General features: G+C 46.7%; 1 pseudogene; it reads left to right on the top strand.

Annotated features, from left to right (window-relative positions):
• Positions 1 to 6,865: 6,865 nt before the first annotated feature.
• On the top strand, positions 6,866 to 18,386 carry LOC141133974 (uncharacterized; annotated as a pseudogene).
• The last annotated feature ends 451 nt before the right edge of the window (positions 18,387 to 18,837 follow it).

The raw sequence follows: 18,837 nt of genomic DNA, 5'->3' as shown, positions 1-18,837 counted from the left end.
CAAGGGACACCAACAACAAACAATTTCCTTGAGATTAAATAATAAAAGATATCAATGGTGTTGGGGTAACTTGACGCACAAAACACACCCAAAAATATTCTGGAGTAAAAATAAAAATAACATTGAACAAAGATCAGCCTTGGAAAAAATCCAAACATTAAATAAAAAAAAAAATTATAAAACTGTCAGATGTGACAACTAATAACAATATATTCAGGGAATCCCACTAAAAAAGCACAAATCAAACTTTGTGAGAAGTGTGTGCGAATATGAGCAGCAAAACTACTTAATTCTTGTCACATTATAAAGAAGAAGAGAGTGCGCTGTATTAAACCATTTTTAACATTGCAGCGTGACGAAAGTGTTGTATCCATTGCAAACGCTAAGTTTACCAGAACGAGCTGTCCCGTCTCGGAATTTCTTCTGAGCATGCGTGACACTTTGTGCACTTTTGACGCGATCGGATTTTGTTGTCGGAAAATTTTATCTCCTGCTGTCCAACTTTGTGTGTCCGAAAATCCGATGGAAAATGTCCGATGGCGCCCACACACGGTCGGAATTTCCGACAACACGCTCTGATCGGACATTTTCCATCGGAAAATCCGACCGTGTGTACGGGGCATAATTGTTTTCTCTCTGGTGAGTCTGCATTCTTCTTCCTAAAGGTAAACAAAATATGTACAAATCTTGCTAATAAAGTAAAGGAGGTATGCACTTAAAATTTGCTGGAAGATGTTCAGATGTCATGATTTTTTTTCTTATATCTTTACTATGGTGATCATTCATTCATCGCAGTGCATTGGTGGCTGATGATTGGCCAAGCATGCACTATGACCCGCATGCTTTGGCCAATCACAGCGCCGTCAGCGAAGAGAGCCATAATTGGCCAAAGGCAGGGTGCCTATGGGCAATTATGGCTTAGGGGATTAAGTACATGCCCCACACTATATAATGCTGCCTGCACGCCTTCTGTAGTGTGTTCTGGTGTTGAGAGAGAGAGATAGAGAGAGTGTCATTTAATTTCAGTTAGCTAGATTGAGCAGGCAGTTGATTCAGTCATATATATATATATATATATATATATATATATATATATACTGTATACCGTTTAGCTAGATCTCGCTGCAGAGCATTTCTGGTGTACTGTTTCTAATATACTACAGGCAGGCAGTTTATTCAGTTAGCTGCAGTATATTCAGTACTGTATCCTGTGCAGCTAGATCTCACTGCAAACCGTTCTTGTTGTTCTCTTCCTGGGCGGCACAGTGGTGTAGTGGGTAGCACTCTCGCCTAGCAGTAAAAAGGGTTGCTGGTTCGAATCCCAACCACGACACTACCTGCCTGGGGTTTGCATATTCTCCCTGTGCCTGCGTGGGTTTCCTCTGGGTACTCCGGTTTCCTCCCACACTCCAAAGACATGCTGGTAGGTTAATTGGCTTCTGTCCAAAATTGGCCCTAGTATATGAATGTGAGTTTGGGGACCTTGGCTTGTGGGCTCCTTGAGGGTAGGGATCGTGAGTGTGCGATGTATGTGTGGAGCGATGCATAAATTGACAGCACTATATGGGTACCTTAAATAAATAGGGATAATTGTAGACACGCACACTCAGGTTGAACTGGATGGACTGGTGTCTTTATTCAACCTTACTAACTATGTAACTATGTAATATACAGGCAGTTGATTCAGTTAGCTGCAGTATATTCAGTGTACCGTATCCAGTTTACCTAGATCTCTAGCTGCAGTATATTCAGTACTGTATCCTGTGCAGCTAGATCTCACTGCAGACCGTTCCTGTTGTTCTCTTCCTAATATACTACAGGAAGGCAGTTGATTCAGTTAGCTGCAGTATATGCAGTATACCGTATCCTGTGCAGCTAGATCTCACTGCAGACCGTTCCTGTTGTTCTCTTCTTAATATACTACAGGCGGACAGTTGATTCAGTTAGCTGCAGTATATTCAGTACTGTATCCTGTGCAGCTAGATCTCACTGCAGACCGTTCCTGTTGTTCTCTTCCTAATATACTACAAGCAGGCAGTTGATTCAGTTAGCTGCAGTATATTCAGTATATATATATATATATATATATATATATATATATATATATATATATATATATATACATCCCAGCTTTGTGCAGATACATCTCATTGCAGGCCATTCCTGGTGTAACTATTCAAATACATTACAAATACATTAAATACAGTATGTCTGGAAGGCCAACAAGGAGAGGCAGACGCTCACAGGCCACTAAAAGAGGGCAAGCAGGCTCTGTGTTAAAGGCATCAAGAAACTAAGTAATGGGACTTTGAGGGCACAACTATATTAAACTACAAAAAAATATATAAAATGGGATTTTTTAAATTTTATTAATGTCGTACAAAAAACACAAAAAGTAAACATGAAAATTTAAAAACAAGTCTGATTTAGGCATACAACTCAGTTAAATACACCATAGTGGATCCTATCCTGCAGTCTCATATAATCCTCCGTAACTATAAATAGACAATTCAGACATTCATTCCAAGTAGAAACAAGGATAAACTTCCCCTAATGTAGAATGAGGGAGGAATGTGGAGTTGGGATTGAAAGAGCCCGGCAGGTCTGGTATTCCAAGGTGGTATAATCTCTAATTGCTCTACATGTTTCACGTTGACAAGGAACTTCAGGATCTAGAGGTTCTATTAAAAATACATACAGACAGAGAAGACATGTATCATAATCACAATAATTGTAAACTATTATCAGAGTATAAACTGCAGAAAGATACAGGTAATAACTGTGTTAGAGATTCCGCCCTCCCATGGCGAAACAAGGTAAGGGCCCTATAAAAGATTAAGGTCTCAGATGGAAGGACAGCACAACCTGGTGGTCTAGGGCGACCCATACATGAGGCCTAAAAAATGTTTAATAATATAAATTGAAGTGAACAGGTAAGGATGGGTGAGCGCTAAAGAAAAAACAAAAATTGTGGTCGTTTATGATCATAAGTAATTCAAGCTCCAATACAGAGAAAGGGAGAGAAGAGGAACGGGGGGGGGAGGAGGGGGAAGGGGAGAAAAGACAAAGACGAGGGAAAGGGGGGGGGATAAGAAAGGGGGGGGGGGATAAGGAAAAGAAGTGGCAAGGGGAGGAAGAAGAGGAAAAATACAGACCAGAGGGGAAAGGGAAGGAAAAGGTGGGTTTAGATTGAAGTCTGGTGTATTGACACAAGATGTTTATACCAAGGAAACGAACGCTTACCAAATAAATATGATGAAAAAAGGATGCTCACAATAGTACAATTAATCAGTAGATCGCTAAAACGATCAAAAGTGAAAATATCTGAGATGGGTCAGGTAGGCAGCAAACAAAGGCAGGGGCCTCCCGGGTGTATATTACATCAACTAGTTGTGGGTAGAAGGAATAGCTTGTATGGGCTGTAATTCTAGTGTACAAGGGAAACAAAAGCAAAGATAACGATCAGCATAATTTACAGGGCCAATCTTTGTTTGCCTAAAGAAAAATCCTAACAGGGAGAAGCACCAACAGCTAGACTTACCCAGAAATAGGTAGAAGAAGGATTTGGGAGTTCACCGCTCTATTCAGCCAGTGCCTAGTATATGCCTCTCGAACAAAGCAAAACATAGCCCCATATATAGGGACACCCAGACCGGAAGCAGCCGGTCTAATCAACACGGCGTCTCCCGGCCCTAGTGCAGGCAGTTGCGCATGCGCCGGACAACGTCACCCCCACGCACAACGACGCAGGGGTAACTCCGTGCATGCGCCGAACCGAGGCCCGGAGGGACGAGGCTCGGCCAATGCGCAGACTGCAAGGGCGGGGATAATGGGAACCTGATCGGGTCCCCATGCCCCCGTCAATCGCCGCACATCCAGTCGGGGAATCGAACCGGATGTGTGGCGCTGTGCGATGGAAACCACCAAGGGTAATGGCCAAACGATTCCATAAGAGACCAACATTAAGGGCACAATACCAAAGGTCACCACAGGGGGAAGGAAACAATAAAGAAGAACGGAAATATACAATTTGTGTACAAAATAACATGTGCATGATTACGGATCTATATACAATCCAACATTGTATATCAAACACATATATCTTCAAAATATCAATCAATAATACATAGGGAGGGGGTTTAAAAATACATTAATCTGGGATAAGGGGTAAAAATATACCAAATTAAATTTTTATTATTTATATTTTTTATTTTTTAGTTCCAATGGCGAATTTAAATCATTGAGTATGGGGCATGATAGAAGGTTATTTTGGGGGTGGCTGTAAGCTCAGAGAAAAGGTTCATATGAAAGGGATTTGTTCAGGCCAGGTGCTCTAGTGGCATTTAGGCGCTCAATCCATAAGGACTCTTTTTGTAAAATGAACTTGTCCCATTCACCACCTCTGGGGTTTTTTGGGATGACGGCCAGAACAACAAATGAAATACATGATGTGTCAAACCGGTGATATAAATCAAGGTGTCTGCTCACAGGTGTGAGCATCTTCCCATTCCCTGAATAATAGACATGATCATTGATTCTTTGTCTTAGCTGTCTGGCTGTCTTCCCCACATAAAAAACCCCACAGGTACAGGTCATCAAGTATACCACCCCCTGTGTGCAACATGTCGCTGAAAATTTAGGATAATAGATTTCGCCATTTGGAAGTAAAATAGGATATTCAGATGATATCCACGAACAAAAAGAACAGCTGCCACAGGGCGATGTGCCCCTTGGTCCCCGAAGGGAGGTTGGGTTGAAAGCTTTGTATTGGCTAGATACAAGTCTGTCCTTGAGAGACACTGTACGTCTATAAACTATCCCTGGATATGTATTAACATATTTCTTCAGGATAGGATCCTCTGTTAAAAAATGCCAGTGTTTTCTAAGAATGTTATTGATGTCTTGATGATGGGAAGAGAATCGAGTGATCAGTTTAACGGTGGGATTCTGTGATCGGACTTTTTTGTTGTAGAGTAACTCGTTCCGTGAACTACTTTTAGCTTTGTTAAAAGCCTTCCGTAGAAGGGATCGACTATACTCTCTAGCTAACAGACGAGATCTGAGCAGATTCGCCTGATGTTGAAAATCTGTCATTTGGGTGCAATTTTGGCGGAGGCGGATGTATTACTGTTCCTCTTCTCTTCTCTCCCTTTCTCTGTATTTCTCTGTATTGTTGGCGTCTTTTTATATCTCGAGATCCAAGAAACTGTTAGTTTTAGCATCACATTGGTAGGTGAATTTTAAATTAAAGTGATTTACATTTAGTATTTGTATGAATTGTTTTTAGTACCCGTCCAGATTATAAAAATGTCATCTATGTAGCGTTTCCAGATCAGAATATGATCTAGGTATTTTTATATGAGGAGGATCACCATCAGTGGAATTACAACGAGTTCATCCTGAAGCTACTCTATTTCATCCTGACTCATAATACCTTTGAATTTATGGGTTCCCACCCCCCCAGGTACAGATTGGCGTAGCCAGGGGCACAACAAGTGCCCCTGTCTACGCCCTGCACCTGGAGGTAGTGGGAACCCATAAATTCAAAGGTATTATGAGTCAGGATGAAATAGAGTAGCTTCAGGATGAACTCGTTGTAATTCCACTGATGGTGATCCTCCTCATATAAAAAGGTGCGGACCATCCCGACCCCCTGCTCATGAGGGATGCTGGAGTACAAAGCCTCCACATCCAAAGTCACGAGCAGGGACCGGTAACCCCTCAATCTGTTTCAATAGGTCTAGAGTATCCTTAGTGTACGACGGTAGGGCCATAACATGGGGCATGAGTGTAGCATCTACAAGTTTACTGGCATTATCTGTTAGACTACCAATACCTGAAATTATCGGTCTCCCAGGGGGCGACACTGGGTCCTTATGCACTTTAGGAAGTGCATAGAACGTCGCCACCCTGGGAGACCGAACATTCAGGTATTCGTAAGTGTCCTTGTTAATTAACCCTCTTAGAAAAGCATCTCCAATAATGTCCAGGAATTGGTTCTTAAAGGATACAGTGGAGGATGAAGGAATTTTTTATACCAATCTTTGTTGGATAAGATCTTCATGCACATGGTTTCGTAAAGGGATCTAGTTAGAAGGACTATATTGCCGCCTTTATCAGCAGGCTTCACAATGACATCAGGGTGATTATGTATTTTGGAGATGGCTTGGCGCTGTGTTGAAGTTAAGTTGTTTTTTCTAGAAGGTATGTCCATGTGTTTGATGTCACTTACAACATTCTGTAAAAATGTCCAGATCTGAGGATTTTGAGATAAATCGGGAAATTGTCGAGATTTGGGCTTAAATCTGTTGACTCAAGTTGTGCCCTCAAAGTCCCATTACTTAGTTTCTTGATGCCTTTAATACATTGTTGGGGACGTTGGCACAAATGACTATCAAGTACCTACAGAGTCACCCTGTATGTTAGGTACTTCAGCACTAGGACCTCCCTTTTGCCAAGCAGGCTCTGTGTCTACAGCCAACAGTGCTGGTCGTGGACACGGTGCATCCTCAGCACGTGGCCGTGGGGCACGCTTGTCCTTTTTTTCGGCAGCTGGCCGTGTTGAGCCACAACATGCAGAAGAGTTGGTAGAGTGGATGACCAAGCCGTCCTCATCCTCCTCATCCTCTGTCACCCAGGCTCAGAGTACTTTGGCTGCAGATGCAGCTGCCAAAGCGGCCTATTCCATTGGCTCCAGGTCATCAGTTACTCCTTCCCTTGCCCCACCGTCATGCACGGAGGGGTCCCCCGAACTGTTTGACCACAGTGTTGGGTACATGCTGCTGGAGGATGTGCAGCATTTTGAAGGCTCCAACCAGAAGGAAGCCACCTAAGAACACCTGAAGCGACATCCAACTCCTCAACGATGGGGAAGAGCGACAAGAAGACCAATAAGGCAAAGAAGAACCCTGTTCCAGCCACTTCCTCTGAAGAGCCCGAGAATGCCACTGCCTCAACCTCCACCTCTACCCCGGCCGGCGCCAGCCAACCGAGACCAGCCAAGCCAGACCTGCCTGCAGACGGGCTCACAACCCTGGAGCCTTGGATGAAGCAGACGGTCGTGCTGCAGCTGAAGGAGGTGGACGGAAGAGTCCCTGACATGACCCCAGAGATCTTCGGAAAGAAGATGATCTTGGAGCAGGGAGACGCTTTCCGTGCAGACCTTCACAAGAGGTATTTTCTTCATAACTTTTGTGTCTCTCCAGGTCTGCAGAAGATATTGGGAGATGGTGAAGACTAGTGGCCTTGAATCCCCCTTTCGTAAATTAGTTGCGAACTGCCCCATAACACGGGACGAAAGGCGGGTGACGGTGGCCATGAGGAAGCCCCATACCCAAGGAAAGGACATAGCCACCTACCTCCAGAGGTTTTGCACCATGGTAAAGGACCCAGTCCGAATCCTCGATGTCAACGGCTTCTGGATAGGTAAGTGGTCTGTACTTTGCAAACTCAGGAAAGACCCTTCGGGGTACATTCAGCACCTGCAGCCGTGCTTCTCCTCCTCTCTCTTTTTCTGCCCCAGCATGCCCCACAACTGTAACAGATGTGGCCATCCGGGCCACACAGGTAAGGATTGTACAGAGATTGCTTGCAGGTTCTGTAGGTTTTCAGGCCACGAGACCAAGGACTGTCCGAGTTCCAAAGCCTGCAACCTTTGCGGATTTGCAGACCGCAAAGACACTGCCCCCAGAGGACCCGGACCTCCCTGGAGGAATTCCCCACCCTCCCACCTCCTACCACCCCCACCAGTGGCCCAACAGGAAGCCGGAAATGGAAGCCAGAGAGCCCAACAGCAGAGGAACCCGCCACCTCCACCAAATGGCCCAATGGGGTCCAGCGCAATAGCGATGGACCAGAGCAAGTAGTGGAGGTCCTAGAGTCTGTGGGGGAGGAGGAGGAAGAGGAGGAGATCATGGCTGACTCCGAGCCTGACCTCCCCCTCAACCTCAACGTCAACATCAACCAGCAGATAATGGAGGCTGTCCTTGAGGAGCTGGGTCTGGCCCAGAACACAGGACAGGCAGAGGACGCAATGAAAGAGCCCCCCCTCTGGGGAGGTAAGTTCGGCCGCTTGTTGACTAGACCCTCATACCATTTTTCATTATGGCTGAGATCTCAATCTTTTCTATTAATGTGAGGAGTATCAAGGATACATCTAGAAGGCAAGCGGTGCTGAAATTTCTTTCTACACAGCAGAATGATGTCTACATGCTCCAGGAGTGCGCTCTTCCTTCCCGTATCTTCTGACCTCTCAGTGGACCCTTGGTCCCTCCTACTGGTCCGGGGCTGGCGATTGTAAATCTGCAGGGGTAGCTATTCTTGTCAGGGGTGGACGCTTCATGGTTGACTCTATCCATGAGCTAGTCTGTGGCCGTGTTCTGGTCATAGACGGCTCATGGGTGGGAGAGCCAATTAGGCTCATCAACGTGTACGCCCCCCCAGATAAGAGTGCGCGGCTGGAACTTTTCCAGACCCTGCGGACCCAACTTGTCACCACCAGAGCAGTAGTGATCGGCAGTGATTTCAACTGTCAGATAGAAGAGGATGGGCGCAGCTCCAGCATGTACGCAAAACTTGATAGGCTGCTCAAGGAGATGATGTAGGCTTTCTTAACATGTTCCCAGGAAAGGTAAACTTTTATTCCTTAAAAGAGGTGCTGTTGATAACAGACAATAGATCAGCAAGGTCTCTGAAGGCTTCCCTGCAGGACGCCGTGGGATCCATAGGGAAAGGTACCATGAACTATTCATGGTGCAGACCCAACGGATCTGTGCATTCCAGTACTGACTTCGTGCTCACTTCAAGAACAGTCAAGCATCGTGACTTCTCCATGATCCCCTGCTTTTTCACAGGGCTATTCACTTTCGGGGCAACCTGGGCGAGGGCTTTGCCCGCGGACCGGGTTCCTGGAAGCTAAATAGTACCCTGCTCGAAAACGAGGAATTGATGAGGGAACTCCGGGAGGCCTATGCCACCTGGACGGAGGAAAAGAGATTCTTTGGAAGGGTAAGTGATTGGTGGGAGTTCGTAAAAGTCAAGCTGCGCAGCTTCTTTCAGGCAAGGGGACTCCAGCAAGTGTGTGTCAGGAAGAGGGAATTCAGGAGACTGCAACGTCAGTTGCAGTCCCTGCAGGACCTTCATCACTGTGGCTGGGACGTTAGGCAGGACCTGGAGGACACCAAGAAGAGCCTGAAAGGGCACTTTGAGGAAGAATCCAGGCACATTGTCTTCCATGCCAAGGTGGAGAATCTCGAGAAAGGTGAGAAGTGTAATTCTTTCTTTTTCAGGAAACTTCACTTGGGACACACACCCTTGTCAGAGCTGCGTGACGAGACTGGAACACTCCAGAAGGGGAAGGAGGCTGTGATGCAAGTGGTCAGCGACTACTACACCAACCTCTACTCCCCGAAAACAGCAAACACACAGGCGGCCGATAGGTTCCTGTCAGGTATCTCTAACCAAATTGATCCTGCAGGTGCATCAGCCGTCAACGCCCCCTTGGTGTTGGAGGAGCTGCACTCTACCGCTACATCCTTTAGGTGGGGTAGGACCCCGGGCTGCTTTGGTCTCCCAGTTGAGCTCTATGTAGCACTGTGGGATCTCATGGGTCCAGACCTGCTCAAGCTGTATGAGGAGGTGGTGGTGGAGAGCAGACTGCCTCTGTCACTGAGGGAGGGGATGATCATGATTTTGTACAAGCGGAAGGGGGAGAGATCGGACCTCAAAAATTGGCATCCGATCTCTCTTCTGAACGTGGACTACAAAATCTTCGCCTAGGTTCTGGCCAACAGGCTGAAGTCTGTCATCGGACAGCTCATCCACCCGGATCAGACTTGTGGCATTCCTGGTCGCAGGGTCCCAGGACACGGTCCAGTACATTCATGGCCGTCAGTCTTGACAAGGAGAAGGCCTTTGACCGTGTCTCCTATGAGTTTATGTGCAGAGCTCTGTGCAGGTTTGGTCTCGGGAAAATGTTTTGTTCGTATGTGAATGTAATGTATAATGACATTTGTAATTTGGTGTTGGTAAATGGCTGGAAAACTGACCCCTTTCCAATTCGGTCTGGGGTCAGACAAGGCTGCCCTCTCTCACCTCTGCTTTTTGTTTGTTGTATAGAGCTCTTCGCCCGAAGCATCAGACGGAACCCAGAGATCAGAGGGATCACCGTACCAGGACCGGACAGACGGGAGGTCAAGTGCTCACTCTACATAGACGATGTGACGGTGTTCTGTGCTGATCGGCGCTCCATCGACACACTCGCCCACACATGTGATGACTTTGGCCACGCTTCAGGGGCAAAGGTCAACTGCAGGAAGTCAGAGGTCATGCTCTTTGGAAAGTGGTTCCTGCCTTCTTCTGCACCCATTCCTTTCAGCGTCAAAGCGGACTTCATCAAAATTCTTGGGGTCTGGTTTGGTCTTGTAGCCCCTACTGTGCAACTCTGAAACTGCGACGAGAGGGGGTTATCGAAGATCCGGCCTGGTAAGCTGTGGCTATTTTAGTATACCCCGGGACTCCCCTGAACATCTCTGGACTATGTCTCCATCAAAAAAGGCTCCTGATACTGCCGACAAGCTTGCCAGGTACCGCCGCCTTGAGGGAGATCAACAGGCCACAGATGGCGCTGGTTCCGCTTCGGATGCAGAGCAATTCGCTGCGGCCACAAACAAAGTACTCAAAGCTAATGCCCTTTGCCAGAGCATGCTCACCACCAAAATTTAGGAGGTCAAAATCGATGTGTCCCTTATCCGGCAAGATCTTTCTACCCTGCAGGACCGTGTGGCGAAGACGGAGACCCGTATTAGCAGAGCGGAAGACATCTTGCACCCCCTGTAACATACTACTGAGGAGGTGCCCCGCCAGCTGCAGCAGATTAGTGCGAAACAGGACGACATGGAGAATCGCCTCCGGAGATGTAATGCCTGATTCATCGGCCTCCCTGAGACTGCTGAGGGCAATGACGCGGCAAGCTTCCTTGAAAACCTCCTGACATCCACCTTCGGCAGAGACGCATTCTCGGTAATGTTCACGGTGGGTGGAAAGAGCTCATCGAATCCCTGCTCGCCCTCCTCCTCCAGGGGCTCCACCTCGTACCCTGATAGCAAAATTCCTTAACTTCAGGGACCGCAACAAGATCCTCCGCCTAACCAGAGAGAAGGGGAATATCCCCTACACCCACACGCATGTGGCCGCTTTCCGGACTTCTCCAATGAGGTGCAGCGACAAAGATCCAGGTTTCAGGATGTTAAGCGACGCCTCCGCGTATTACACCTCAAATACGCTATGCTGTACCCTGCAAAACTTCGTGTGGAGTGTGAGGGCCGAAGCCACTTTTTTGAAGACCCTATCCATTTGGATTGACCAGAGGGATCGCCGAGACTGAGCATACCACCCTGCCTCTACGCTTTGCTTTTGCCCCCGGCTTCCCCCTGTGCTTGCAATACCATCCACTGCTCTGCTGATGAGCCCCTTAGTGGGCGCATTGTATGTACATGTTCTCTGCCGGAACTGGGGGACTGACTTGGAAATCCTTTTCTCCTCCATACTGGACCTCACAGCGTATCTACTGTCTCCAGGTGTCCTCATCGATTTATGATCTCCATTTCCCCTCCTCCTGAGAGATGCCTGTAGAGGACAGTAGATCGACTGTCATTAAAAACTCTGTTACCTCACTTTATCTACCACCCTGATGGCAAGCGGAGCCCCCTCCCTGCACAGCCGTAATCGTGTTGCACCTTTGTGGCTCCTACACCCCATGCACTTCTCAGAAAAGAAGTCACCCCGCTAGTAACTTTGCAAATCTTTCCACCCCCGTTTGCTTGACAGTTTTCCTTTCCTCTTTGTTGTTTTTCTTTTTATGCTCCTCTGCAATTAAGTTCCTTGCCTCCAACGGGTCCTACACGTTGGATGTTCCCTGTTGATACCTGGTTATGGGGTACTATGTCTGTGCTGAGTTGAAGTGGCATTGGACTAGGAGGGAAGGGAAATGTTGTTGTCACTGTTTTCCTCACACCACTATGTTTGCAACTGTTCATTTGTGCTAAAGGCACTATGTCTCTGTTATACATGTACTACCGTTATTGGTTACAATTGTATTTTATGCTATCCGATGTGGGTATGTCTGCTCTGCCGGTCCTGGTCCAGCTGTGGTTTTTCATGCACGCCCTACACCCGCCATGAGTTCTGTAAAGTTCCTCACGTGGAATGTTAGGGGCTTGTGCAATAAGATTAAATGCACGGCCGCCCTGACATTCCTTAAGGCCCATCATCACGCTAGTTGAGACCCACGTTACGGGCCACCTACAATCCTCTCTCAAAAAGCCTTGGATAGGTTGGGCATACCACGCCACCTACACCTCTTATTCTAGAGGAGTATCGGTTCTGATTGCTAAAAGGGTTCTGTTTGACCTAGTGCTGCTCCAGACAGACCAGCAGGGCAGATATGTGTTGATACAAGCCACTATTAATGGTTCCCCTATCCTGATACTAGCCTGCTATGCCCCCCCCATACAACTCACTTGTATTAAGGAGGGCCTTGCCTTTATGCCACAATACACCTCTGTACCGGCGGTGTGGATATAACCCTCATTCCCGCTCTAGATCGAATGGGTGCACCGGACCTCCCCCTTGACCTGCCGGCCCATACCAGTCTGCACAGAATACAGACCGACTTTGCTCTTGTGGACACTTGGCATCACAAACATCCTCACACCAAAGTCTTCTCATGCTTCTCAGCCCGCCATAACACAATGTTACGAATTGATTTTATTATAATTTCAAAAACCCTGATACCTAAACTGGGAGATGCTGGCTTTGCTCCGAGAGTACTCTCGGATCACTCCCCTTACTGGATTACTATTCAGCTCCTGAAGGCCTCCCCTGCTCCTCCTTGGCGGCTGAACCCGTTCTGGCTGACTGCTTTGCAGGACCAGGAGTACATCCCCACGGAATTGCAATACTTTTTTACAGCCAACAGGGACTCAGCCACGTACGACATAGTGTGGGAGACGTTTAAGCTCCACGCCCGCTCCCTGCTCTCCACACGTATTAACAGACTTAAACGATTGTGGAGACTCGTTTTCCAACAGGCTGCAGAACACCTACAGGTGCTGGAGAAGGCGTTCCACCAGGACCCCTTGCTCAGCACCGCCAACAATCTCAGGTCTCAGATGCGATAGGTCTCCCTGTTACATATTGAGAGGGCCAAGCAATGCATCTTTTTCTGTAGGCAAAGGATATTTGAGTATGGAGAAAGATCGGGCAAACTACTTGCATATCTTGCTCACTTAGATTCACGTCCCCCGGTGGTGGTGTCCTTGACAGGGTCCCCCACACTCCCCAAGACACTAGAGATTACTTGGCGAGAATTAAATTCCCTAGATTAACTGATGCCCAACGTGAACTATTAGAGGCCCCCGTTACTAAGGAAGATATTTCCGAGGCTATCTCCTGTCTGGCCACATCTAAGGCCCCAGGATCAGATGGCCTACCACTTGAAATTTATGCCACCTACTCTGAAATTTTAACCCCTAAACTTCATGACCTATACAAATCCATATTTGACTCGGGACTCCTACCCCCCTCTATGAGAGAAGCCCAAATTGTAGTAATCCCTAAGCCTGGAAAGGACCCCAAATACCCGGAATCGTACAGACCTATTTCCTTACTACAGGTCGATATTAAAATACTGGCCAAGATCAAAGCCTCCCGCCTTAACCAGGTCATTCTTTCCCTGATCCACCCTGATCAGACAGGCTTTATGCCAGGGAAAAACACCGCTATGAATATTCGCTGCCTATTTATGAACATTCAGGGATCCCATGATGAAATCGGCTCGAGGGTTGTGGTGGCTCTAGATGCCGCCAAGGCCTTCGACTCCATGGAGTGGAGCTACCTACGGGAGTGCCTCTCGAGATTTGGAATTGGCCCCAATTTTGTTCTCTGGGTTCAGCTCCTGTATCAATCCCCGAAGGCCAAGGTATTGGTAAATGGCTGGCTCTCCGACCAATTCCCGCTTGAGAGAGGGACCCGACAAGGCTGCCCCCTTTCCCCCATGCTGTATGCACTGGCTGTGGAGCCATTAGCCATCATGGTCCGCGCAGACACCACTATCCGAGGCCTTAAGATAGGGAACCTGAAAGAAAAGATTGGGATGTATGCAGAGGACACGCTCCTATATCTGGCCGACTCGGGTCCCTCCCTCGTTGCAGCCCTACACGCCATAGAACATATTGGTAGCCACTCGGGCCTGAGCATAAATTGGTCTAAATCCCAGATCCTTCCGATTGACCATCCCCCCCCACACACATCCCCTCCTCTGGCTCTCCCTAGGGTCTCCTTGATCAAATACCTTGGAGTGCAAATTACTAAATCGCTCACAGACTATACACTTTTAAATATTGAACCCCTGTATACCCTGATAAAGACTAAGACACAAAATTGGGCCAGACTACCCCTGGGGATTATGGGACGCATCAGTCTAGTCAAATTGATACTCCTCCCAAGATACTCTAGTTAGTGTGGCATGCCCCCCTATATATACCACAAAAAATTTTCAAAACAATTGAATCTATTCTAAATTCATTTATATGGGGACACAGTAGACACAATTTATCTTGGAGAATATTGAAGAACCCAGCAACATTGGGAAGAACTGCTCTTCCAAATTTTCAGGACTATTATCTTGCCTCCCAATTGTTCCACTTCTATTATTTTGACAAAGACGAGCTACCAAGATACCAGCTACTACTCTGTGAACACCCTGATAATCCAGCTCATACCCCACTTCAATCAGTCCTAAGGGCCCCAATGACAGGACGTACCCCCCAACACAAAGCAGACACATCACCTTAGGGTATGGCGGATGGCATTACAAAAATTTGGGATTCCACAGGTTCATTCTCACACCCCCCCTATGGTTCAATACACGCCTGCCTGAATTATTGTCCATCCCAGACCCTGCGGTTTGGATACGTAATGTGATCCTGTACATACATCAGATCATGACCACTACGGGACTTAAAACATTCCAAAGGCTAAAAGATGAATTCTCACTTCCCAATCACCTCCTTCTCAGGTATTTACAACTCCGCCACGCTATACAAACTCAGTTTGCTGGCTCCAACCCATCCCCGACAGTCCCCTCTATAGCTGACACAATCACAGGTGCTGAGCCAGCTAAACTAATCTCCACCCTCTACTCCGCCATCCGGCTTCCCAATACCATAGCCTTGGCCTATACTGCTAAGACTAGACGGGAGGTGGACGTTGGAATAATTGAGGATGAGGATTGGGATGCAATCTTGGAAGATGTGAAAAAGGTCTCCCCCAAGCTGTCGGACCGCCTCACGCAGCTGTATATTATACATAAGGACATATCTGACTCCCCAGCGGATAGCGCGTTTCAAACCCACGTATAATTCAGGATGCCGTCTATGTGACCACACCCCAGGCTCCTTCGATAGACATTATATGGTCCTGCCCAGTTATCCAAGCATACTGGATACAAGTGATACGCTTCCTGCACGATCAGATGGGCTCTCCCGCTACCCTAGACCCAAAGATGTGTCTGCTCGGTCTGCTGCCAGACTTAGACGCTGACAAACCCCTTTGTACCTTTCTACACGAAACACTATTCTTGGCCAGAAAAGCGATAGCCTGTACTTGGATGCAGGCCCTACCCCCCACAACTCAGTGCTGGAAAAAATAAATTAATGACACTCTTCCATATAAGAAGCTGATTTATGCACATAGAGGATGTCCGCTTAAGTATGAGCAGGTCTGGAACAGATGGTTGGAGGATGGTGAAACATATACTTGAAATGTTGATGTGTTCATCTCCCACTCCCCCCCCCCCCCCTTTCTTCCATTTTTCTTTATTGTATACTGGCTCTATGTCCGGTGGATATTCCACCCTATACCACACGGATAACTTAGTGTACTCATGTATGTATTACCGTTTTGGCCATGTTGGCTTACATTATGTTATGTACCATGCATTTTTTCTTCTCAATAAAGTTGTTTTTTCCAATTAAAAAAAAAAAGATGCGAAAAAAGTTTGGACTTTGGAGCCTCAGAGAACTCACCATCTAAGGTAAAACACTGGTACTCCGCAGCGAGATTCTCCCTGTGTTGCAGTAACTCTCCTAGGCCTGGCCCCCCCCCCCGGTTAACACCTGCAAGGCCATCACCAGGGTGGTGTTTCACTTCATCTGGAGCTCCAAAATAAACTTGAAAGTGTCCAAGTAGTACCAAGGAGTGTTCCAGTTGTAGGGGATGGAGCTGTCCACATGTTTTTCATCCAAGGGACCTCCAAAGAGGAAAAAACGGGACATGGAGTCCACAGTTCTGTCAACCAATGTCCTGTAACCAATGTTACAAGCAAAGCACACCCTCAGTAATGTGGCAATGTCAGGCACGCCCTTACCGCCCTTGAGGGGTTCCTTGAACATAACCACATGGAGTGAAGCCCGACTTGTGGAAGCCAAAAACTATTCACAAGTTGATTAGAGCATCAAACATTGTTGAGACCGTTCCAGGCCTCCTTCAGCCACTTGCAAAGTGGTCTGGAGGAATGTTTCTTCAAAGAGACTTACCAACAGGCACAAAAATCTGGCATGGATGGCAATCCAAGGGGGGTTTCCACTCAGGACATTCATGCATGCCAGAAACCTGTGCAGATACAGGCACTGCCCCTTTTGCATCATCCAGGAAAAAACTGGTTTGCATGTTTTCTGGGAGTGCCCCTTTGCACAGGACCTGTTGAGGGCCTTGGAGCCTGAACTGAAAGACTTTGTACCACAGACTGCTATCACACACTTTGCTGTGTTGAACGGACTCTTCTGTAGAACTCATTCACAGGAGGACATTGGCGGGGGCTGTGTTGCTTTAAGGACGCTTTGTTGTGCACCATAAAGCGCCTCATCCACCAGCGGGAGAGGATGTCCATCAAGGACTGTCACAGACTGGTTCACAGTCTGCTCAGAGACTATCACTTGATGGACTTCAAGGAGGAAGAGGAGGTATGAATATTCCCCCCCCCCTTTCCCCACCTGTGTATCCTTTGGCAGTTCAATAAGGCTTCGGGCCTGTGAACTCTTTTCTCCCTCCCCTACCCCACCTCCTCCACCCCCCCATCACCCATTTGAATGCTATTAGACAGTATATGACCTGACTCTCTGTGACATGTTGTTGAAGTAATGCTTTCAGGGTAATGCGGCGTCATGCATGATGTGATGTTTCGGGGTACCATTAATCTACGCAACACATCAGGCATCATACCACAGGATGAATGTAATTTATTTGTATGCTTGGAAATGTATTGTTATGTAGTGTATTTATGCGCTGCATTGCAGTACAGAGTGGAATGTACCCTGTTGAAGTATTTGTTTTTTGTATATTTTCTTGCAAAATAAAGTATACATTTTCAATAAAAAAACAAAAACAAAAACCAGTGCCTAAGGCCCAATTTTTCTGCCCCTGTTTAACAGGGGCCTGTAATTACAATTTTTGATATAATATTTCACAGCAGGGCCCGTTCCTGCGCCCACCAAGAGTAACTGTGAGGGCTTACAGTGTTGTGGCAACACTACTACACCACCACCAAAGGCCCAATTTTTCTGACCCTGTTCAACAGGGGCATGTAATTACAATTCTTGATATAATATTTCACAGCAGAGCTCGTTCCAGCGCCCACCAAGAGTAATTGTGGGGTTACCCATGCCGTTTTTCTTAATAATTTTCATCCATATTGACGGGACCCAACATTACATTACAGCCACAAGCAATTTTAAATCACTTTTATTCATTTAGAAATGTAATTTTGTGCAGGGACTGTTCTAAACACGGGAAACACGTACCACATTACAGGCATACTATAGACACCCCCCAGGTATGATATTTAAAGGAATATTTTACTTTTATTTTTTCACTTTAAGCATCATTAAAATCACTGCTCCTGAAAAAACGTCCGTTTTTAAAACTTTTTTTTGCATTGATACATGTCCCCTGGGGCAGGACCCGGGTCCCCAAACCCTTTTTAGGACAATAACTTGCATATTAGCCTTTAAAATGAGCACTTTTGATTTCTCACGTTTGAGTCCCATATACTTTAATGGTGTTCGAAAGTTCGCGCAAACTTTCGGTCTGTTTGCATGTTCTGGATGCGAACCGAACCGGGGGGTGTTCGGCTCATCCCTACTACTGGTAAGGAGGTCTTTAATCTCCTTGACATCAGTCTTTGTGCCAGACTACTATCCATGCCTTCGGTCGGAGTGTTTCTCCAATATAAAATGGCCTTCCATGGGTCTTTACCATCACTTTGTGCTTTCTTGCATACATTTTTAACAATCTTTACAGCTGATTCAGCTTTGCCACTAGCCTGTTGATGACGTGGTGAGGAAGTAAAATGCTCAAACTCCCATTCAGTGGCAAATTTTCTGAATTGTAGGCTTGCAAACTGAGGGCCATTGTTGGAGATCACTGTATCTGGCCATGACGTGCAAACTGAGCCTTGCACCTCTTAATTGTAGTTTCAGTGGATAAGTCGGGAAGAAGGTCTATTTCCCAGAAGTCTGAATAATGATCGACTAATAGCAGGTATTCCTTGCCTGCATAGTTGAATAAGTCCATACTGATAATCTGCCACGGACGTGTAAGTATCTCATGTGACACCATGATTTCTTTTTGTTGTAAATGGGCATATTCTTTGCACGTGGGACAATTACTGACAAGGTCTTTGATTTCGCCATGCATGCTGGGCCAGTAAAGAGTATCACGAGCTTGTCTGTAGCATGCTTCACCACCAATATGGCTGGAGTGTATGCGTAATAACATCTC

This window comes from Aquarana catesbeiana, linkage group LG03 (genome assembly GCF_042186555.1).
Source record: "Aquarana catesbeiana isolate 2022-GZ linkage group LG03, ASM4218655v1, whole genome shotgun sequence".
NCBI lineage: Eukaryota > Metazoa > Chordata > Amphibia > Anura > Ranidae > Aquarana > Aquarana catesbeiana.
The sequence above is the reverse complement of the archived record's forward strand: the minus strand, read 5'-3'. Positions and strand labels throughout refer to the sequence as shown.